The sequence below is a fragment of the Pantherophis guttatus genome, chromosome 10 (assembly GCF_059756535.1).
Source record: "Pantherophis guttatus breed Tessera chromosome 10, ASM5975653v1, whole genome shotgun sequence".
Taxonomy (NCBI): Eukaryota; Metazoa; Chordata; class Lepidosauria; order Squamata; family Colubridae; genus Pantherophis; species Pantherophis guttatus.
In genome coordinates, this window is record NC_142072.1 from 13,064,640 (window position 1) to 13,090,086 (window position 25,447).

Below are 25,447 nucleotides of genomic sequence, written 5' to 3' on the forward strand. Positions count from 1 at the left end.
TGGCCTAAATCTTTTCCCCTTTTAAATGTAAATTTTAATTTGTTTTTAAATTATTGGGTATTTTAAATTTGTCTCAGCCAAATTATTTAATTGATTTTTATTCTATTTTCAATTTTTGTATTTATGTGTTTTATTCTGTAGCTGTTCACCGCCCTGAGTCCTTCGGGAGTAGGGCGGTATATAAATCCAATAAAAACAAAAACAAAAACAAACAAACAAAAAACATATGTGCTAGTCATTCCTGATTCTAGAGGGCAGTGCTCATCTCCTTTTCAAAGCCGAAGAGCCAGCGCTGTCCGAAGACGCCTCTGTGGTCATGTGGCCGCCATGACTAAACGCCAAAGGCGCACGGAACACTGTTCCCTTCCCACCAAAGATGGTCCCTATTTTTCTACTTGCATTTTTTACGTGCTTTCGAACTTTTGACGATATATATTAATATTGTTTCCTGATTGCTTATTTGTACCCCATGACTATCATTAAGTGTTGTACCTTATGATTCTTGATGAACGTATCTTTTCTTTTATGTACACTGAGAGCATATGCACCAAGACAAAGTCCTTGTGTGTCCAATCACACTTGGCCAATAAAAAATTCTATTCTATTCTATTCTATTCTATTCTATTCTATTCTATTCTATTCTATTCTATTCTATTCTATTCTATTCTATTCTATTCTATTCTATTCTATTCTATTCTATTCTATTCATCTTTTGTAAGACAATGAACACTTGGATCTGGACCCCCAAGTGTTTGAGGTCCCAGTTTCTTGGCTGTATTAACATCCATAGTAATTGTTCTATTTATTTCGCCTTGTTTTGATTGCTTTTAATTTGTTTTTTTACTTTTTATGCTGTCCAAAATCACTTGTTGAGATAAGTAGCTACAGGAATCAAATCAATTAATTAAAAAAGTGTGAATGTGGAAATCAGCTGACATATGTAGAAACCAGTTAATTAAACATGTTGGTCTTTGCCTTCCTTAATATCACAGTTGGGTTTAGCATAGGAGCACAGAAATCTCACATCTAAAATCACAACTATTTTCTTAAAAAAGCTAGAGGATGCAATGCTTAACTGAGAAGGTTATACAGGAGGACACCATGTCATCGTTTATGGGTTTTCTTCCCATCCATCCATTCAGACACCTGTAAAGGTAAATGTTCCCCTCGCACATATGTGCTAGTTGTTCCTGACTCTAGGGGCAGTGCTCATCTCTGTTTCAAAGCCGAAGAGCCAGCACTGTCCGAAGACATCTCCGTGGTCATGTGGCCAGCATAAAATAAACGCCAAAGGCACACGTAACGCTGTTACCATCCCACCAAAGGTGGTCCCTATTTTTCTACTTACATTTTTTACATGCTTTCGAATTGCTAGGTTGGCAGAAGCTGGAACAAGTAACGGGAGCTCACCCCATTATGCGGCACTAGGGATTCGAACTGCCGAACTGCCGACCTTTCAATTGACAAGCTCAGTGTCTTGGCCACTGAGCCACCATGTCCTCTTCAGACACCTGAGTAATTACCAACTTCATCTGATAATATGAAGATGAAAGGATTACTCTATATCCAGTCCATGTCACCGTATCTTTTTTTTTTTTAACAACTCTGTAATCCCTTGCATTGGTGTGGAGTCAGGGCGACTGAATGGATCTGAGCCTTTCAGGACCAGATGCCCTTCCTGACATCCATGCAGTATTCACAGCAGAGAATAAGTCACTGTGCTCAAGAGAGAGAAATATCTGACGCTACCTAGGATCGAACTCATCACATTATGTTCAATCATAAATCAATTTCCTCCAAATTCTGCAGCCTACAAAACTGAAACAGAAAGAAAATCTACCGCATACAAATAGACATTTTTCTTGCGTTTCCCCACATCTGCTTCTTCTGATGCAAGAAATATTTTGAAATGAATCAATAATCTGCAGGTCCCATTTGTGCCCCCGACAATGTGCGGGAGACCGTACCGTTCCACTTGAAAAGATATTGACAGTGGTTTCTTCAACATCCCTATGAGTAAAACATGGCCTACAAAGCTTAATGACATCATAAATCTGTAAGTTTTGAAATTGCCGATCTTTGTTATTTTGGCTGTAACAGAATGCGACGATGTCTCTGGAAATGACTATATGTGAATAAGTCCATTAAATGTAATGGATCTTAATTTTCTGTAACGATTTACATGATCGAGACATGACGGACGGGTCTTCTTCACAGTCCTATTAATGTTATTTCTGCCCTTTTTTTGAGTCAGAAAGGAAGTATATCAACAAGATTGCTCTGTCCTCAACAGTTTATTATTTTTTAACCACCATTTGGAATTGAGGCCAGATAGTGATATTACCATCACTTTAATGAGCCGTGGTGGCGCAGTGGTTAGAGTGCAGTACTGCAGGGTACTTCTGCTGCTTGCCGGCTGCCTGCAATTTGGCCATTCAAATCTCACCAGGCTCAAGGTTGACTCAACCTTCCATCCTTCCGAGGTGGGTAAAATGAGGACCCAGATTGTTGGGGGCAATAGGCTGACTCTGTAAACCACTTAGAGAAGACTGTAAAGCACTGTAAAATGGTATATAACTGCTATTGCTATTGCTATTGCTATCACATAATTTTATGGGTCATAATTTCAGGGCAATAGCCAGTGGATTTCTTGAGAAGCAATGTAAGAACATCTCTGAAATCAGGTAAATTCATAAAGGTATTGTCAAAAGTAGGTGTCTTTATCCTATTCCTGCACATCCTTCATACAACTTTTCAAGGGATCATAAGCTGTCCCCTCTAACTGTCTCTTGAACATCTTTCAGTCTGTCCATGTTGAAAGATTTTGGCCAAGGTTGTTTAAGTCACATCATTTTACTAGGTGCTTCAGGAATACTTAGCCTTAGAGTGAAATTCTGGGATCATTAAGTTTCCCATTAGGTTTCAAGAAGACAAACTATCATTGGGACAAATGTAATGCTGTGCATTATAAATGTGGAATTTTATCTCTTTCTCTCTCATGTACACAGGCATTGAAATTCTGTTTTGGAAAACTTGTTTTCTATTCTCATTAAGAATGCAAGCAATTAAGACCTGAATTTTCAAGTGCAATTCTTCAGGTTTTCTTCAAGTATCTCTCTGGCTGTTTATTTATAAGTGACACTTGATATGTTGTTTATTTATTTATTTATTTATTGCCTGTGCTATTTTTACAAATATGTAAATTCACACAAGACTGTCTTCAGATAGGGTTATCAGGGCCCCACAAGGGCAGAAATGATTCACTATTAACTCCATTGATGCATCCATCAATCCATCCATCCATTTTAGGTACCACCCATCTCATTCTCACACTATGCCACTTGAAATAGTCAAATGAAATTGACAGTATTAAGAAGCCACAATAAACATGCTTCATGGAACATTGCATTCAAAATGGCCTAACTAATACCCTGTTTCCCTGAAAATAGGACCCAACCGGAAAATAAGTCCTAGCATGATTTTTCAGGATGCTTGTAATATAAGCTCTACTCCCCAAAATAAGCCCCAGTTAAGATTGTCAGCCAGATGAGTGTATTTAGTACCGTATTTTTCCAGAAATAAGACCTAACCAGAAAATAAGCCCTAATGCGTCTTTTGGAGCAAAAATTAATATAAAATCTGGTCTTATTTTCGGGGAAATACGGTATACAGTAATGAATTATTTTTCTGAAGACCCCTCTCCCTCAAACCTCTCTTTCTCTTAATCATTTCTAATTATCACAGTTAACTCTTCCTTCCTTTATCCCTTTTCTGATCCAGTGCTGTTCTAGTTTCGTTCTCATACTATTTTTTTAGTTCTTTAATGAATAGCAAGGAGCCCTTAATATGCTCCTATTTGACAATTAGCATATTTGTAGTCATGAAGTGACAATTATTCCATTTACTGAATTTTCCTCTATTGAAAAGCAAGGAATTAAATGTGTAGAAAGGAAAGGATTAAACAAAGAAGATGTGGGTTGGGTCACATTTGAGTAAGAAAAGTCTGAAATTTGGTGCTCATCTATTAAAGGAGGAGATGGATTGACACTACAATCCTATATCTATTTACCTGGGAGCAACAAACTTCAATGAAATGGACATACTGAGGATCCTTTGTTTATGGATGAATCACTCAGTCTATTTTCACACCATAATGCATTCATATATATTCATTGAGAACTTCACTCTATTTTACTTAGAAATGCTGGTGCAGCTAGGTAATTTTAGACTTATGATCTCATTGTGAGATGCAGCTGGACAGCATATGTCTTACTTGGGGATAAATACAATTTTGCTAAACAAAAAAAGGGAAGGAGGGGATATGTAATTATGTTAACTCATAGAGCTCTAGATCACGGTTTATTCCAATCATTGCTGAAAGGACAATAGTTGCTTGGTTCGAAGAAAGTGCTAACCAATCAATCATGCATTATAAGCTACAGTGGTGGGTTCAGACATCGAAATAAACCAAAATCACACAACTCACATTGTTATTAGATCCAAAACCTTCTGTAACAACATACTCCTGGCACATTGTGAAATGACATCATAAAATATGATATCTAGGGTTTATTATCAATAAAACTGGGTTGTGTCAAGAAAAACATCTTTGTATAAATCTTGAAATGTGAATTTGATTCTTTGTCAGTCTGGCCCTATGACTGGGCAGAAGAATACCACTATTTTAGGTATATTGATTTTAGATGTACAATTAAGTGGTGGTAAGTGTCACATGCAAAACAAAGACTGTAGGCTGCCATCTGTGTGTCAGGTTTCGATGCTATCTCAAAATAAATGAATTTCCAAACTGCCGATCTTTGAGGAAATTTTCTCTTATTGAGCATAGTGATCTGTCCCTGGCTCTTTCGCGGTCAGCACTGACCTTTGCCCCACAAACCCTCCCTTTCCAATCCCCAATTCTCTGTGTCTCATTGGCTATCTTCCAAGCTACTCTCCTCATCCCATCTCTGTCAGATCAGAGGAATGTTCCCCCCTCCTCCCATCTCCGAGGAGACAGAATCTTCAAAGGAATTAAGTAGGCAAAAGTTCAAGCTTCTCCTTTGCTTTCATATGCCAGCGCTGGAACGTTGACACTCTGATCTCCTGAGTCATAGTTTATTGAGCATATAAGGTTCAATCCTCATACCTTTTAGGGGAACAAGACCGCTAGACTTACTTATGTATTTTGTAGTTATCTGTACACAGCCATTTTACATTCTACCTCAGTAGAAGGAGTGGTAAATTTAGTTTTGTCCATTATAATATCTCTAAGCACAATTCTCCAGATTTCTTGGCCTATAGCAGTGATGGCGAACCTTTTCGGCACCAAGTGCCCAAACTGGAACTCACGAGTGCACACATGTGCATTCTCTTTGCGTGCACTGGAGTGCCGGAAACCTGAAGACCAGGTGGCCAACGCACACATGCGCACTGGCCAGCTGGTCTTCGGATTTCTGGCACTCCGGCATGTGCGAAGACCAGATGGGTGGCGCTCATGCGTCGTCAGAAACCAGAAGAGCAGCTGGCAATGGCATGCATGCCAGGGGTGAAATGCACTTACCTTTGTTACTGGATCGCAAATGTGAGCACACGGGCCTCCTCCACGCATGTGCAGAGCCTTCTGCGCATGCACAGAGGGTCAAAAATGGGACATGATGATGTCCAGGTGGGTGGGCGGAGCCTCCCACCACCGGCCCTACCGGATCGCATGAGCCAGATAGATCTGGATGGATTTCACCACTGGCTCATGCCCACAGAGAGGCCATAGGTTCACCATCACAGGCCCGTAGAATCAAGATCCATGGAGATAAATGGTTACAGTGAAATAATAATAATAATAATAATAATAATAATAATAATAATAATAATAATAATAATAATAATAATAATTTTATTTCTATACCGCCCTTCTCTCGAAGGACTCAGGGCGGTGTACAGCCTATTTAAAAACACAGAAACAAAACAACAGTTACAATTTAAAATCATTAAATAATTAGGCTCCAATTAAAATCCCAGAAATTTAAAATGCCCCAATTTAAAATTATTATATTGATAGCCCGGCCTGGCGGAACAACAGGGTCTTCAGTGCACAGCGAAACACCCGGAGGTCGGAGATCTTATGTATTTCCGGGGGCAGTTCATTCCACAGGGCTGGGGCTCCCACAGAGAAGGCCCTCCCCCTGGGTGTCGCCAGCCGACATAACTTGGCCAATGGCACCCTGAGGAGACCCTCTCTGTGGGAGCGGACTGGTCGGTGTGAGGCTATTGGTGGCAGAAGTCGGTCTCGAAGGTACCCGGGTCCTATGCCATGGAGCGCTTTAAAGGTGGTAACCAACACCTTGAATCGCACCCGGAAGACCACTGGGAGCCAGTGCAGCTCGCGCAGGAGGGGTGTCACGTGGGCGCAACGAGTTGCTCCCATAACCACCCGCGCGGCTGCATTCTCGACCAGTTGGAGCCTCCGAGTGCTCTTCAAGGGGAGCCCCATGTAGACAGCTCTACTGGCAAATTTGCCCCGGTGGAGAAGGCAAAAGAGCTAAAGGGACAACATTGTGCTAAAAAAAATTAAAGGTCTTTCCTCTAAATAAGATTGGCCTTTCCAGTTAGCCAATCTAATTGCTCTAATCTGCAACAAAGCTAGAAGTTATACACTTCATCTTATTTCTAATTTGAAACAAGTTACAATAGATGAAATTAATTGGTGTTTAGTTTTTTTTTTTTTCAAAGTCAGCTTGGTCGGAATCCATCCCCCCTCTCCCCCCACCCACCACCATTTCTCCTTCTCTGATGCTGTAAATTAGTTGTGTCTGATTACAGTAGGGGAATTTGAAATGGAATGTTAGCTTTAATTGTTTGCTAATCATCTCAAGACTGGATATAATCCATGCTTGCCACGGTATCTAAATGCACTGGGAACTAATTAACTTTGTTTATCCCATAATATTGAAAGTTCTTTGTACTTGTATGCCATTAGGTTTCTGAAACTTTCCCTGTGTAATAAGAAAGACCACAGGATAATGACGGTGATGATTTAAATGTTAGGAAATGAAATTGAAATTCTTGAAGCGGTATTCTCTTCTGATACAGCACACCATCATCTCCCCTGCTCTCACTCTAAATGTCAGATTGAGTAATTGCTTATTTATCCAGGAAAAGGGGACATAAAGCACCTTCCCTCCCCTTTATGTTTTTCTTCTTAATTTTATTTTTAATTTTAATATTCCTTAAAAAGGACAGAGAAGTTTAGAAAATGTGCACATCAGTGGTGAAATCCAAATCTTTTTACTACCAATTCTGTGGACTTGGTGGGCATGGTGTGGCTTGGTGGGTGTGGCTTAGTGGGCATGGCAGGGGAAGGATACTTCAAAATCTCCATTCCCACCCCACTCCTGGGGGAAGGATATTGCAAAATCTCCATTCCCACCCCACTCTGGGGCCAGCCAGAGGTGGTGTTTGCTGGTTCTCTGAACTGCTCAAAATTTCTGCTACCGGTTCGCCAGAACCTGCTGGATTTCACCCCTGGTGCACATGCAGGTTTGTAAATACAGATATACTGTTCTGACCCAGCTCCCCCAAACACGACAAACCCTCTGAAGTTAACTCAAAGATTCCTTTATTAGGAGCACCAGCAGCCCCGGCAAAAAGTTTCTCTCTCACACCAAGCTAACAAGTCTGTCCGGCAGGAAGATAAATAGTTGTCTGCCACATCTATTCATCTCCGCCCCCTGCCTTTTATCCCCAGAGCTAGGGTGGCACTTCGCTAGCAGCAGTAGCTCTTCCGTCCCAAGGATCGGCCCATGGATTTCCACTGCTCTCCTCTCCTCTGCCTTCTGTGCATATGCATGCCAGGCACTGGACCCAGCTGTTCCTCCTCTTCCTCATCAGCCACCTCCAGGCCTGGGGGGGTTGTTGACTCTCCATCTGAGGGCTGATGGATGGCCCAGACTCCGCCTCTCTCTCTCTCTCTCTCTGACAGCTCCATTCCCTCTTCCCCCTCAGAGCTCTCAGGATGTCTTGATGCTGACCCTGACTCCCACATTGCCTCTTCATCTGATTCAGCTGCTGGAGGGGTCGGTGGCCGACAGGCCACAACATATACATGTTGAAATGTATATCAAGCACAGGTAGTCCTTGACTTATGACACAATTGGGACCAGAATTTCCATTACTAAGTAAAGCCATTGTTAAGTGAGTCACACTTGATTTTATGACTTTTTTTTTGCCATGGTTGTTAAGTGAATCACTACGGTTGTTCAGTGAATAATGTGGCCATTAAGCGAATACATCTTCCCCCATTGATTTATTTGTCAGAAGCCAGCTGGGAAGGTCACAAATGATGATAACGTGACTCTGAGATGCTGCAACCATCATAAATACATGTCAGTTGCCAAGCGCCTGAATTTAGAGATCACGTGACCATGGGGATGTCGCAACTGTTGCAAGTGTGAAAAAAAGTCATAAGTCACTGTTAGAGTTTCTTGCAAAAATTAGATCCAGAATCACACACAGATAACGGAATCAGCTGGATTCATTAACTTCTTTATATTCATAACAACACATAAAGTATTTACAATACCAACAGTTGATTCTTCAGCTCAGATCAGCAGACATGTTCATACACACAGCTTCACAGCTCAGAGCTTAACAAACACACTGGTTTCAGTTTCCTTTCTCTGCACAGAATCAGAAGCTGCAGACTAAGACGTGTCCTGGCTCTAGTCTGACTCAGCTCCCAATTGGCTGGCTTAGTTATCATGTCTTCCCAGTCATGAATATTCTGACAGTCACTTTTTTCATTGTAACTTTACACGGTCACTAAATGTACTGTTGTAAGTCGAGGACTTACCTGTACTTATTCTTTAGCATCCTCCTTCAATGGCATCACTGATAGAAATTAAATGTGATCAAATATGACTGCATATTTGATCTTGCACAAATGCATCACATTCACAACAAATTTGTATGCCCCTGAGCCAGCATCTGATTCGTAACAGGTGCACATGTGTTTGCTACCCATTTTTCCAGCCAGAGACTATATCCTTGGCTAAAATAAACTGACAATGATCAATTGATTCGGCTGCTCTGCCTGCTAAGAAAATACTAGTTATTTTACTTTGTGGTTGTGGTTTATGATTGTTTTTCCCCCAGCCAAATCTTCCAAGAACCACCTGGTTGAAATGAATTGACTTTATGCCAACGGCATAAACTCGAGCAGTTTTTGATACAATTTCTGGTGTTTGAAGTTTGCAAATCCTGCAGTGTAGAAAGGAAAGTGAGCTTTGGGAAAAACAACTTTACAGTTACTTCAATCTGCCTTTTGAGCCTTGGTTTCTTTTTTCTTCCTGCCTGAGCCTTTCAAATGGTGCAAGCATATACATGTGCATTGTGCATTGTGAGAGAAAGGGAGCGGGAAACTGCCCTTCATGCTATTTGTAAGTAAAATGAAGGGTTTGTAAGGACTGTGAAATACATTATTTCATTCCCCACCTTCCTACTGCAGGGTTATTTTTATTTTTTTAATAGCATGCCAAAAGTTTTGTATTTTCTCCTTACCTTTGTTCATGGTCTTTAAAGTTCAACCATGCATGTAAAATATAGCCTCTGACTTGCATTCTGGTACAAATAGTGGAAAATGTGTCACAAAATTTGGGGTGCAAATGGTCCTTGCATTAACATCTTACTTTGAAATCCCAATGTTGGGATTTTGGAAGAGTAAGAATCTTTTGAAACATTTGTACCGATTTCGCTTGGTACAGAATGGCTTTTTCACCGTGTATTTAATTCTTAAATGGAGCTGGTATACTGAAAATCTGCTGACTCGTTTTCCTTTCGGTTTAATTGTTTTCCTTTTCTAATACTGAGGCATAGCACATATTGATAAAACGATATGCAGCCATCCTGAACAGTGGATGTGCTTATGTGTACTGTTCAGTTACAATTCTTGTACTATAATGTTTTACCAATTTACAGATGCATAGATGATCGATTTTTTTTAAAAAAAAAAAGCTGCAGAAAAAAATAATGGAGTGAGAGCTAAGGATATATAAGCTAAGTAAAATAAAATCACTGGTATAGGGTTTTTTTTTTTTTACATTTTTAAATAAGTAATTGCAGCAATATTGGAATATATTAGCTCTCACAAGTTACAACATATTGCAAGTACCTTTTCCTAACAGTGGTTTGCAAGAGAATTTGCAGAGCTCACTGGATTGTTGGGTTCTTAAGTGTTCTGAACTTGCTTCTCTTCCTGCAGATGTTTCACTAATAATGCATTGGAGAGTAAAGTTTTGGTGGGATTGTGGTTTTCTCCAGAGGTGGGATTCACTTACCTTCCCTACCGGTTCACAAATGTGAGTGTTTGCTTTGTTCTCACATGCCTCCTCTGTGCATGCACATGGCATTCTGCACATGCTCTTTGCTCACGCATTATGTACAGCCGGGTGAGTCGCCACTACCAATTCGCCCGAACCGGACAGAACTGGCCGAATCCCTCCTCTGGTTTTCTCCATGGTGGTTCCTTGATTGGAATATTGTTTTCTGCCTGATTGTTTGTCTGGTGCTGAACCCTGCCTGTCTGGATGTTGGCTGGTAGAGGGGATGTGTTCTAGTCTTTTTATTTCCTTTCTAGGTTTTGTATTGTCTCTTCTGAATGGTGAGTAAAGGTGGCTTATCTCTATGTATCTATTGATGGCTGATGCCAACTTTCCAAAATTCTCTAGCATTTTTGGAATCAGCTTGGTTCAAACCTGAGCTACAGATTTCTATTAAGTGGAATGTAAAACAATGTGCTTAGGGTTGTTTAGCCCTTTCTTTGACTTTTGGTTGCTTCCTTTTTGGAATGGAGCTGATCTCAATGGGTTTGCTAATGGCTGGTTTGTCAGAGTGTCAAGCTTCTAGGACAGTGTTTCTCAACTTTGGTAACTATAAGAGGTGTGGACTTCACCTCCCAGAATTCCCCAGCCAGCATGGGAGGTAAAGTCCCCACTTCTTAAATTGATCAAGGAAACACTACTCTAGATTTTTACTTATATTTGTGGTGAAGGAAATTGGAAGCTTCTTTCTATTTTTCTCAGGCTTTTCTTTCTGCACTTTTCACTTATTTTTTCTCATTCCTTCTTTCTTATTTGTGCTCTTTATTAGTCTGTGTTAGTTTTTATATGTTTAGTAAAACTTTAATAAAAATTACATATATATTCCAACCAAAACTGGGCTTGAAATTGTCATTATTTGTAAAATTATATTTGTAATTCAATGGATTGTGTGATTCTCCCTCAAATGGGTTAATTCAGTCTCTAGGACAGGGATATTATGTGGATGTAGACAGTGTCTTTAATGTTTGTTGATGGGCTTATGTAGGCTATCAAAATCTTATGTGTTTTATGCATGCTTTTTTTCTTTGAAACCTGATAGTTAATGACAACTGCCAAACCAGCTATACATCTTTGACTAAAATCATTTAAAGTGGTTTCAGAAGCTGGTTCGATCTGAATGCTGGGAGAAAGAATATGTTTTGATAATTCTGTGCCAGAAAAATAAATAATATAGGCTTGTAACTTTTAAGTGCTACATAACACATTATCAAATGGCTCTAGAAATGCTGAATACTGGGGAACTCAGAAACGGAGTAAATAATAGCTTTGATTTTTCTTACAATCCAGATTTTCTGCATTAATCAAGCTGGTCTTAAAATGAAATTGCCACACTGGCCCCCTGCTAAGGGCTCTATGGAATGCCCATTCAACCAATAGATGTTTGTTCCTCACTACAGTGACATAATGATTAAAAAGCATGATGCAATTTTCATTCTTTTGTTGCATGAGTTTCTCAGCCTAAGAACTTTGAGATGTATAGGTGTCAGCTCCCAGAATTCCTCAACCAGCATATTTCTGGAAGCTGAAGTCCAGATATCTCAAAATTGCTGAGGTTGAAAAACATGGTACTGAGGGATGGAAGCAGAGGTGGCATTCAGCCGGTTCAGACCAGTTCGGGAAAACCGTTAGCAGAAATTGTAAGTAGTTTGGAGAAGCAGCAAATACCACCTCTGGCTGGCTCTGTACCCGCTTGCCCGCTTACCCTGCCCCACCCCACTAATCATCTCACCTGCCCAAACCTGCCCTCCTCTCCTCTTCTCTCCTCTCCTCCCCTCCCCTCCCCTCTCTTCTCCTCTCCTCTCCCTTTCCCTCCGCTCTTCTCCTCTCTTTTCCTCTCTCCTCTCCTCTCCTCTCCTCTCCCATTTAATGCTTTGTTTTAAAGGTGGTAGCGATGAGTAATTGGCCATAACTTTCCAAGGTTTCACATGACAGTCTTTCAGTCATCTGCTACTTCATCCTTTAAAAACCATGATGCCATTCAGTCTGATCCTGGTTTTATTTAAAACTTATCTGAGAGAAATGGAACTATTCCTGTAAAGAATATAGCCTGAGTGACTTCATATTTACCCTGCATTTAACCTGAGCTAACCCTAAGCTATTAAGCTGAGTAAGACATTTAGAAAAGGGAAGTGTGTATGATGCCTATTCTGAGGAAATAATGTGTTAGTGCATTCTGAGTTGGGTCAGGCTGACCCAAGCTCAATTGGAAGGAAAGAAGATACCTTGTTCCAATTAATTGTCTTAGTTAAGGACATATTGAAAGGGTATTTTTGGAGGGGAAATGCCCTTCCAAAGGGGAATTTTAAGTTGGAACAAATGTTGCTGAGAAAGCTAAAATGTTATGTAACATCCAAAAAACAATGACAAGTGGGGGCGTTTTAATTGTTTTGCTGATTGCCTGAAAATGTATTTAAAGCATGTATTTGGAGCGGTAAGAGGTTCTCCCTCTTTCATGGGAGAACCCTTTTGCAAAAGATATATATATGTATAAAAAAATAAAAGCAGATAATAAATCTGCTTTTTACTTGTTCAAGCATTCTAAGTACTGGCTCTATAGTATCAATTGCTACCACTCCACTAGTTCTCATTATCGTTGGCATTTTGCCTAAAACCAGAAATTTGAGGTCATCCAAATCAATCCATCTTTTGGCAAAACATTCAGATGTCCGGTAATGTACATATACAAGGGACATGAAAAGGGGGGGGGATGGCAAATTGGTAGAGTTTTTTAAGGCAAATTAAGGATACCTGCATAAACTATTTCAAAAAGAAGCCTTTACACTTTTCTACTTCAACCCTCCTGTATGTGCAGCCAAAAAAAATAAAAATAAAGAATAAATCTCTTGGAAATGGAAATCAAGCTTGAAATAAACAGATTAGTAATGGTTATTTGGTAACACTTTATTAATTAAACTTCCTAAATACATTTAAACCTAGGCATTTAATTTAGATTTATAAGGATAATTTAGATTTATAAGAATCATTATGATACATTAGGTACAATAAATGCCAATTGATTTTTATAGACAATATTTATTGAGGTGGATCTGAAGTATGGAGAAATGTAATTATTAGCATGTGCAGTTACAGGGTACGCATAGAGTCCGAATTTCAGATGGCTAGTGTTTGCTAAAATTTGCAACACTTAGAAACTGTCTCTAAACAAATTCAAGAAAACGTCCAGGACCTGAGAAACTGTTGGCTTTAAAGGAGAAGGTTCTAGTGAGTATTTTCCCCTCTGGAAATATGGAAATATGTCCTTAATTATGGACTTAAGCTCTGAAAATTAGCCTTTTGGTGGACAAAGAATTCATTAGCTATTTTTCCGGGATAAATTATGCAATTAGCAGGAACGGTACTTGATAGTTTCCCAAACTTGGTTTTATTCTATGACTATACGATGGAGGAATAGAAGCCACCCTAAGTATAAACAGATAGTCCTTAACATAGAACCACAATTAATCCCAAAATTTCTGTTGGTAAGTAAGACAGTTGTTAAATGAGTTCAACCCCACTGTACGATCTTTCTTGCCACAGTTGTTAAGTGAATCACTGCAGCCAGTGGTGGGATTCAAGTAATTTAACAACCGGTTCTCTGCCCTAATGATTTCTTCCAACAACCAGTTTGCCAAACTGCTCAGAGAGTTAACAACCGTTTCTCCCGAACTGGTGCAAACTGGCTGAATCCCATCACTGACTGCAGCTGTTAAGTGAGCAACACGGCGCTTAAGTGAACGTGCCTTCCCCGTTGACTTTGCTTGTCAGAAGGCTGCAAAAGGTGATCTCATGACCCCAGGACATTGTGACCATCATAACATGAATCAATTGCCAAGCACTTGAATTTTGATCCCATGACCATGGGGATGGTAAGTGTTCAAAAATGAGAATAAGTCACTTCTTTCAGTGTCCTTGTAACTTTGAACAATCACTAAATAAAGGGTTGTAAGTCAAGGACTACCTGCCTTGTGTATTGAGAGGATGTTGGGACAAAGTCTGCAAAAATGGCTTTAAAAAAAACAACCACAAACTTCTGTGGAAAATGGAGAATTGGCAAGTATCAGGGATAGTTAGGAAAGGATTGATTGAGAATGATGGGAGTTGTTAGAGTCTACAAACTTGTGAAAGGCCATGGATTTCTGAGTCCAGCTCTCTGCAAGTGGTATATTGTATTACCTTGAAATACCCTGCTTTTGTTCACATTTTTTATATGAAGAGCAACCTGCTGTTGGCTAAGGCAATTTCACAGCTATGTTGCTCAATCATAACTAATCATTGTTCTCCTGTAAGACCTTGAGAGAAACATATGGCAAAGAATGTTCTTTGAACCAAAACACTGTATATGTGAATACAACAGGGACAAGAGAAATAATGTTACTGGAAAAAGAAAAAAACCCCACCCCTCGTGTTATTAAGGATGATTATGTTTCCGTTTATGAATGGTGATGAATTTGTCAGAATAGCTTGGGGAACTAGTCTTCAAATAAAATGTAGGCTCAGATAAACAGAAGAGGGTTTTATTTATTTATTTATTTTGAAGATTAAATGCTATTTGTTTGCTGATGGCAAGTCTTGAGAATGTGGGAATACTAATCTGAATATATGAAAGCTTTGGATGACTAATATATGCACAGCTCAGTGCTATGCATCCAAAAGACCAACAATTAATTTCTGGCTTTTTCTTCTAGATCACTTGATTCTTTAGGGGGTTCTTTAGGGGGATCCAGTGGTGGGATTCAGCCAGTTCGGGCTAGTTCAGGCGAACTGGTAATTAAATTGCTGGCTGGCCCCTCCCCACCCCTTCCAGGAGTCCCCACACACCCCATTTTGGCTCCCAAGTGCAGGGAGGCCTCCCAGGCTCAAAATGGGGCGCGGGGTGGGACGGTGTGCCCCTCTTGTGGCCTATTTTTCCTCCCAGGAGGCTCCAGAGAGGCCTACTAGGCCCAAAACATGGCATTGGGGGGCGTGTCCCCCTGCGGCCCGTGCAGGAGGCAGAGAGGTGCAGGAGGCCGAGTGCTGCCTATCACACTCCCTGGCCATGCCCACCATGGTCATGCCCACCCAGCTGGTCGTTAGGGCAGAGAATGGTGTAACAGAACTGGGTGTTTTGTTAATATGATTTATTGGGTTAGGGATTTTCTGTCTTCACTGTGAGTTGTGTTGGGGGGGTGCACTGAGGGAGCTCAACTAATCTCATTGTACATATGCTGTGCACTGACAATAAAGATTTGAATTGAATTGAATTAAGAACCAGTTGTTAAATTATTTGAATCCCACCACTGGGGAGATCAAATATCACTTCTCTGCAGAGAGAATCCAACATCCATCCATCTAAAACTATTACCTGGTGCAGTTATGGTTTAACACCAGTCATACTGTTTTCTGACTGAGTTTTAATTAAAAAGGAGAGCTCTCAGGATTTTCCATTCCCAAGGATGTTTCTCTTCTGCTGAAAACATGCTACCTTGTTGTGTTTTATTTGAATATTCATTGCCAGTTCCTTGCTTCAGCTCAGCCATCAGGTCTCCCCACCAATGCAGAGGTGTGAGAACTGATCCCAGATCCCCAGAAACTTTGGGAATCTTCATGGTGAAAAATCTTACACACCAATTCCCTGTAATCTACCAGATCCCCTGCAAGGATTGCCCCTGAGACTATATAGGACAGATGGGGAGGAAGCTGACCACTAGATTACAAGAATACAAGTTGAGCGGTCAGATGAGGAGCCTCACCTTGCAATGAACAAGGACATACATGCAGCTACTAAGATTGTTGGCTGATCAGGGACAAAAATTGCCAGGGAAATGATTGAAGCTTGGGAAATGGGCCCCTTTCAGTCAACAGGAGTGCTGATTTACCACCAAGAACTTAGGAGCCAAAGGCTTGGTAGCAAACAGAAACAACAGCCAATGACTTAATAGCTGGCCATCAACACCCCAATCAACAATTAAAAAGCCACACACAAACAGGCACCACATAAATATTGCACATAAAATTGCCCTAAGAACATATTCGGCTTGAGAGAACTTCCCCGAGATGGGCTTCAGCCAAGTCTGAAAGTTCAGAAAATTAAAACTCTGTTCTTGGTAACCAACCTGGATTGGATCCTGCGACAACATTATCCTGGGACTCATATATTTGCCTTCATTTATTGATTCCCTTCCAATTTTGGGAAATTGGTGGGGCAGGTGGAAGAAAAGGAAAAGGACGACCATGTGGCTGCTTCTACCCCTATAATGGAAGAGAGTTCAAGAGAAGAAACAGGTGAACTCTGTCAGCACATTGTCATTACAATTGTCCAAAGACCATATGCTGGAAAGAAATTAATAAACTGTCTCTTCCCATAAAGAAGCCACTTATTTATAACAATATGCCAGTGTTTCCCATGATCACTAAAGCAAAGCATTTCTCCACAAATGTATCTTCTGACATGCTTGATGAGCAAATGTCCCCATTGTCAAATGGATTATATTACAGGATACTTATCATGCCATTTAATCCCTGTATAATGTCACCCATGGCAATAATAACCCAAGAGTTAATATTCACTTTGATGTCTCTGGGTTGAATAATATTCAGCCAGAAACAAGTGGTCAGGGAAATTACTCCAATGTCCTTACTGTATAGTGGAAAAATTGGGCTCAAATTAAATAAATCATAGGGATTTTGTACATCTCATGGCTCCAAAGTCTGAAGTGTTAAAGAATGGTCTATCTGAGATTAAATAGTGGCCTTTTAGTCATCTGAAATAGAGTAGAAAGATCCCAAGTGTGAAAGGAGAACATGACTAATGGTAGTACAATATATAACCAGAAAGTAAAATAAATTACAATTATTCCTCCGTGTTAAATATAACTACCACATCACAAGAGCAAGAGACAGTTTGTGGTTTTGGGGTGGGTGGGTGGAAGAAAAATTAGACAGCAGGGAATTAGTGGTGATTTGATCAAGAAAGTCCTTAGAAAACAGAACTATTTTGCAATGCATCTTCTAGTTTTCCAGAAAATGTTCTTCTCCGTGGAGGAGACTTTCACATTCGGGGCCTTGATTTCCAGAATCATGATTAATTTAAGTCTCATTGATTTCAGCAAGTTTAATTATAACACAGTCACGTGTTTTTGTTTTCTTCAATGTCCAGGGTATTCTCAGAAGCCTCATCCAACATCAAAGGTCAAAAGTGTCGATATTCTTTCTATGCTACCTCTTCAAAGTCCAACTTTAACATCCATAGAGTTTCAGAGGGAATAAGATTGCCTGCATTATTCTGAGTATAGATACACCGTGGCATCGATCTTAATCTCTTTTCCAAGGGTTTCATGACTGCTCTACCAAGAGCTGCCTCTGGTGTCTTTCTTGACTGCTTGTTTGTTTACTGTTGATAGTTGATTCCAAAAGGCAGAAGCTATCTATCACTTTGATGTCTTCATTGTCAGTTCTAAGATTGGTTGTTGCACCTATTGTGGGACTGTACCAGGGGTGAAATGTTCCTGGTTCGGACCAGATCACCCGATCCGGTAGCGATGGCGGCGGGTGGTTCGGAGAACCAGTAGCAAAAATCCCTGCCCCCCCCCATGCCCAGCTGAGCCGCACGATCATCAGAGGCTTTTTTTTTAACTTTTAAAAGCATTTTTTTCTACAACCTTTTCCAACAAAAAAATGCTTTTAAAAGTAAAAAAAAAATGCCTCTGATGAACGCGCGGCTCAGCTGGGATCGTTTTCAAAGCATTTTTTTCTGCAACCTCTTGGCCGAAGAGGTGGTTAAAAAAAAATGCTTTGAAAAGTCTCTGACGATCCCAGCTGAGTTGCCTGATCGGCAGAGAGGCATTTTTTAAAAAGCCTCTCTGACAATCCCAGCTAAGTTGCCTGACCGGCAGAGGCTTTTCAAAGCATTAGAAAAAATGCTTTGAAAAGTTTTTTTTTAAAAAAAGTTGGCCATGCCCACCCAGTCACATTACCCACCAACAACAACAACCCACGCCCACAGAACCAGTAGTAACAAATTTTATATTTCACCCCTCTACTGTACATAGATATTTGCCCAATCAATCAATCAATCAATCAATCTCATATTTACATATTTACAATCCCATATGGGAAAATTAAAAAACTGAATAAATCACATTCTTCAAACATATTTTTTGAATAGAAGTGGGGATACTATGTTGATCTACTCTTCTAGGCAACATGTCATTAATATTTAGAGACTGATAACCCAACAGGATCCATATTTAATAAACATAGTTTATTTTTAGAAGTCTACACTAGACTTTGAAAATAATACCTCTTCTATGAACCAACCCCTACAATTGGAGAGGGAACAGAATATACCTAATTATCCTTATCCACCTGAAATTTGAGCTTGTCAATCGAAAGGTTGGCAGTTCAGTGGTTCGAATCCCTAGTGCCGCGTAATGGGCTGAGCTCCTATTACTTATCCCAGCTTCTGCCAACCTAGTGGTTCGAAAGCACGTAAAAAATGCAAGTAGAAAAATAGGGACCGCCTTTGGTGGGAAGGTAACAGCATTCCGTGCGCCTTTGGTGTTTAGTCATGCTGGCCACATGATCACAGAGATGTCTTTGGACAGTGTTGGCTCTTCGGCTTTGAAACGGAGATGAGCACTGCCTCCTAGAGTTGGGAATGACTAGCACATATGTGCAAGGAGAGGTTAATATTACTAACATATCTTAATATCTGGAGGTTATGATTCCTCTGCCTGTCTCCAGGAAGGAAATTAACTTGAAGTGAGAGACAAATGTCAAGGGGGTTAATGAATGTTCAGCATGTGACCACTTCCATCCCTACAAATGACTTTTTAAATACTTCCCAGAAGATGTTTCCAACACACATTGTAATTTCTTGGGAGGCTTGGTTGACAATTTGATGACAATTTTGGTCTATGTCTATCCAGAAACTAGTTTTCTTTACTTTACTGGAGATCTGTGTGGCGAGGTTCTCCTTCCTTAAAATGCAGCGAGAAGGATAGAGAAATTTCTCCTTGGCAACTGAGATAAGAAACATTTTCCCACCAGCAAAGCATGAACATGTGCTTTGTTTGCAAATGGGAGCATTCAAGAAAGATAAAGGACCTATCTGGCAGTTCCCAATATCATGGTTGAACAAATAGATAAGTTCTCTTTTCATTCCACGCTGTTAACGGCTTAGTGATTTCAAGCCTCTCTCTCATCAAATATATGAATTTTTAATCCTTTAATTGCATGTCATTCTAAATGCCCTGTGTATTTTTGTATTTATCCAGTTCTGATGTAACAGGTAAATGCTTTCTTCAGAAAGCATGCTTTTGCTAAAAGGTATTGTTAATTTCTTTCCCCCGTCCTCCTGTAAAGGAAGGAACAATAGAACTGTCTGTTTTTGCTGATGAATGCAAAAACTGAGGCGGGGTAGGGTGAGCTGTCTCCCATGACTTCTCCATTCAGAGTAAGCTTCAGATTAAAGAAAAAACCTGCAAGAAAAGTAAGATTTTATTTTTCCTTCTCTTTCAGTTAAAATTGCATGCATAACAAAGAAAAAGGAGGAGGAGGAGGAGGAGGAGGAGGAGGAGGAGGAGGAGAAGGAGGAGGAGGAGCAGGAGCAGGAGAAGAAGAAGGAGAAGGAGAAGGAGAAGGAGGAGGAGGAGAAGGAGAAGGAGAATAGAATAGAATAGAATAGAATAGAATAGAATAGAATAGAATAGAATAGAATAGAATAGAATAGAATTGAATAGAATTGAATAGAATTGAATTGAATTGAATTGAATTCTTCATTGGCCAAGTGTGATTGGACACACAAGGAACTTGTCTTGGTGCATACACTCTCAGCATACATAAAAGAAAAGATACATTCATCAAGAATCATAAGGTACAACACTTAATGATAGTCATAGGAAACAAATAAGCAATCAAATCATATTAGGAAACAGTCAATATAAATTGTAAGGATACAAGCAACAAAGTTAGAGTCATACAGTCATAACTGGAAGGAGATGGGTGATTGGAACTTTGAAAAGATTAATAGTAGTCTAGTCTTAGTAAATAGTTTGACAGTGTTGAGGGAATTATTTGTTTAGCAGAGTGATGGTGTTTGGGAAAGGAGGAGGAGGAGGAGGAGGAGGAGGAGGAGGAGGAGGAGGAGAAGGGGAAGGGGGGAAGGGGAAGGGGAAAAGGAAAAGGAAAAGGAAAAGGAAGGGGAAGAACTCCATTGAGATTTCCTAAATAAATATTCAACACATCCAGAATTCAAACCTGCTTGAAAGACTTTCATTTTGTTGCTGAAGAAATTCCTGTTTTCATTTTGAAAAGAGTGAGAAAAATGCCTGTCCTTATTAATTATTTCAGAAATGTCCATATATCTTCAAACCTCATCTATTTTTCTTGGCATTGTCATTCCAAAGATGTGGTTCTTGAGAACTTCTTTATTCAGCTGGAATCTCCAAGTGCTTTAACAAGCCTCTAAAAGGATGCTGATGACCAGCTGTTTGCAAGGAATATAAATCCTTCTATTCCTTACCATCCAGTCAGAGCTGAAGAAGCTTCTTGGATGAGAAGCAAAATGTCTTCAAAAGAAAAACAAGAAAGTCCAATTGCCTCCTGGAAAAGCATCTTTGGGACTCAGCTGGAATCCTTTTTTTCACATTGTTGGGTCCAGGGGGGTCCTTTAAATTCACACTGGGCTTTGAGATTTTTTTTCATTGGGAAGATGGGTCCTGAGAAATATATTTGAAAAACTTTACAGATTTGGGAACCTGTTTGGGAAACCCTGTTTCTGAAATTATTTATTTCCCCATCTGAAAACACATCACCATGCAGATCTTTTTTCGGGTATTTCCAAAATTTCTTATATTTTGTTCATATGTATGGCTTTTACCATTATTAATCTCTCACTTTTTACAATCCTGTAATCCCCTAATTCAGGATAGAGTTATATATATATTGCTTTATGCCCTAATGGAGAAACATCTGTCGCTTCCTAGGATTGAACTCTCAACCTTCCAAGTGGGAGGCGAGAGTCTTCACCACTAGGCAGTGGTGGGTTGCTCCCGGTTCTGTCTGGTTCTTTAGAACCAGTAGTAAAAGTGGTGGGAGGCTCCGCCCACCCGCCCGGATGTCATAATTGACGATCTGCGCATGCGGAGAAGTGAGCACGTGTGAGCAAAGTGAGCGAGCACGTGCACTCCCATTGTGAACCAGTAGTAAAGGTAAGTAGAACCCACCCCTGCCACTAGGTCACCACGCCGCTCTATGATTCATCTCTCACTATGCCTCAGAATGAAGGTAGGTCTGGGAAATGATGGCCAAATCACTAGCAATAGCAATAACAATAGCATTTAGACTTATATACCGCTTTACACTGCTTTACAGCCCTTCTAAGCTGTTTACAGGGTCAGCCTATTGCCCCAAACAATCTGGGTCCTCATTTTACCCACCTCGGAAGGATGGAAGGCTGAGTCAACCTTGAGCCTGCTGAGATTTGAACGGCCAAATTGTAAGCAGCCGGCAGGCAGCAGAAGTAGCCTGCAGTACTGCACTCTAACCACTGCGCCACCGTGGCTCATACTAACATGTGACTTGCTAGTCAGTGCAACAATTCACATTTTATCCGAGGCAGCAATATTATTTTCACCATATTTGTTAGTACAATGTTTTCTCAACATCAGCAACTTCAAGAGGCGTGGACCTCAACTCCCAGCATACTAGCTGGGGAATTCTGTGAGTTGCAGTCCACGTCTCTTAAAAGTTGCTGAGGTTGAGAAACGTTGCATTTGTATAACAAAACCACTCAAGTAAAACATCACACTCTATCAGTTAAGTCACACTTGGAGCTGTGGCATGTTTATTTATGGCTCACAATTGGATGGCTTGACATAACACCCTAAGCCATAAACCATGGTTTGCAAATGATATACTAATTTACTAAATTGCACAACAAACGGCACCACAGTTTAAGGTGGTGTTGGAATCCCGTATCCGAATTGCAAGAATATAAAGATGCATTAGCAACTTTGGTGGAAGAAGGTAAAGAGGCAAAGAGAAATGAAAATTGCAGCCAAATAACTTTCATCCTTAATTATACATTTAATATATGGACACTCTTTCTGTCCCTTTCTGTATTCTTAGCAATAATTTCTAAGCAACTCACCAAATTGAAATGTTGAATGCATTAAGGAAAAAAATTGTTTGCTTAAGCCTGCTAGCTTTTCAGCTCAAGAGTCAATGGATGTTTCATCCTGGCTAATATACAATATGACATGGCTGAACAGGTTCAGAAGATATTAATGGATTTGAATTAAGGTGCAAGGTAAATATCATTTTCCAATATTATATGGATGAGGCAAGCATTACATTGGAATCTAAATTTGTTTTTTTAATGTTGTCATAAATTTTATTTTTGTAAGGAGCTTAGGCAAAACTTGTTTTGGGCCAGTTTCTCCCTCCCTTAATTATTGATTGGAGAGCATGGTTATATATCATCTCATTCCAAAGAGGAGTGGTTATAATTTTGTTTAATTGTACAAATATTTCTGCCATCGATCTGTGGCCAATCCAATACTTTGAAGAGGAAGAGCAGAAGAGCCTCAAGACTAGTTCAACCTTTGGCCCTGTAGTCCAGTACAGGTATTCCTTGACTTACGACCACAATCAAGCCTAAAATTTCTGTTGCTAAGTGAAGCATTTATTAAGTGAGTTTTGCCCCATTTTACCACCTTTCTTGCCACAGTTGTTTTTTTTTTTAATTTGATTTATATGCCGCCCTTCTCCGGAGACTCAGGGCGGCTTACAATGCGTTAAGCCCAACAGAGAAATGAGTGACTAAAGGAGACAATCGGATCATATTCCTTCAAATAAGTTACTTCTCCAACGTAAGAAGAAAAGTCAACCTTTTTCAAACATCCCATAACTTCCCCCTCTCAAATTTAACAAAACATTCTTTTGTTAAATTAAATGAACCTAGTTTAATTAACAAATTAAATGTTCTTAAGTTAAATTAACCTGCTTTTGAAATCATACACATCATACTTAGTTTAATTTAGTAAATTAATTAATTAAGTAAATTTAGCAAAGCCTGGGACCATTGATTGTGTAATCCAGTGGTTTTCAACCTTTTCTTCACCATGGACTCCCTTTTAAATACCTTTAAATGGCTATGGATTATGGCCACAGGCCCCCAAGATTTAACTCAAGGTTTAAATCATAACATTTCTTCAAGCTTTTGTGGACCCCCTGAGGTCTGGCAGGCCACAAGTTGAGAACCACTGGTGTAGTCTATAAATTCAGAATTCTCCATTTTTAAGTGCCTTATATGTTTTTCCCCTCACCTTAAAGCTTGAAAGTTTTTCCAATTACAGGTAATATTGAATTGGTGATTTAGCTTTTATTTTTTAAAAAAAATTTCAATGGTGCAATGAATGCTAAAAGAAGAACTTAAGAGATGTTTTACTTGTATATCATGCCATGCAGCTGTTATGTAAATATAATTTACATAATATTCTTCCTGCAATCTTTTAAAGGTCTTTGAACTACTATTAATAATTAACCGGTTAAAGGTAATTATCCCATTTTCCACCCAGGTTTTTCAGGGGGGAAAAAACAAACCCTTCATCATTTTTAAATAAGGTAGGTTCCAGATTGTCAATTTTACATGGGAATTCAAATCAAATTTGTTTTACCCAATAATGTCTAATTGCAGTGTTTTAAATATAATTGAATTCCCCCTATAGTGCAAGTAGAATGAAATACCGTCTTAGATTTCAAGGGTGACACATTAAACCTCCTTTTACCCCTACCCAATTCAACCAAGGTGAAAACAAATTATGGAATCTTTTGCACGAACAACTTCAATTCTATAACTGGGGTGGTTAAAATCCATGAACGTGTACATCACAGGCACACAATTTAGAGAAGGCAAATCTTTGAAGAAGAGAAAATGATTAACTTTATGGGAACAGGCAATTACATCTAAATGTATTTAATTTAATTTTGATTACCTTGAAATGCAATTCAAGTTTTAGTTTTGGCCAATTATTTTTGGAGCAGGCACATCAGAGAGCTAGCTAGATTTAAATATGTACTGAATACGCCTGGACTAGTGCAATGCACTCTACGTGGCGCTAGTCTTGAAGAATATTCAGAAGCTACAACTGGAGTGTGTAGTTCAGTGGTGAAATTCAGCTGGATCTATCCAGCTCGCAGGATCCGGTAGGGCCAGTGGTGGGAGGCTCCGCCCACCTGCCCGGATGTCATCACATACTGTTTTTGACCCTCTGCACATGCGCAGAAGGCTGCATATCATCTGCATATCTGAGGTTGTTGATATTTCTCCCGGCAATCTTAATTCCAACTTTTAATTCATCCAGCCCCGCCTTTCTCATGATGTGCTCTGCATATAAGTTAAATAGGCAGGGTGACAGTATACAACCTTGCTGGACTCCTTTCCCAATTTTGAACCAATCAGTGTTTCATGTCCAGTTCTCCCTGTTGCTTCTTGACCCGCATATAGGTTTCTCAAGAGACAAATAAGCTGGTCTAGTACTCCCATCTCTTTAAGAACTTGCCACAATTTGTTGTGATCCACACAATCAAAGGCTTTTGCATAGTCATAGACAATCAACAAGCAAGCCGGGACTCCTTACTAGCACTGATGATTTTACCTAGTTAGAGTAATGAAAATCTGCAAGAAAACAAGCAAGCTCAGAGAGCACCAAGAACCCATCATTTCAACCCTGAGCTATAAATATTGTCCTTTATTGATTACTTGGATTATTCCAAACCACTTTTGCCTTTTCCAACCTAATAAAATAACTCATGGCTTACTCTTTATTAGCCTTTCAAGGGAGCGCAGTCCTTTGTTATCGGGGAATTAAGCCTCTGACAATGAAACATAGTCCCTCAATCTCATTTGTCAATCTGCAGTTTGTCTGATCCAAATATTACTTCATTAACATTCCTTAAATAAATTACTGGAAGGAAAGTAGCACCACAGCCTTCAGCTTAAGACTAATTCATCAGTATCCTCTGATGGTCTCTTGGAACACGCAGGCCCAAAATATATTCTGGCGCAGAGTATTTAATCTGCCTCCATGAACTTC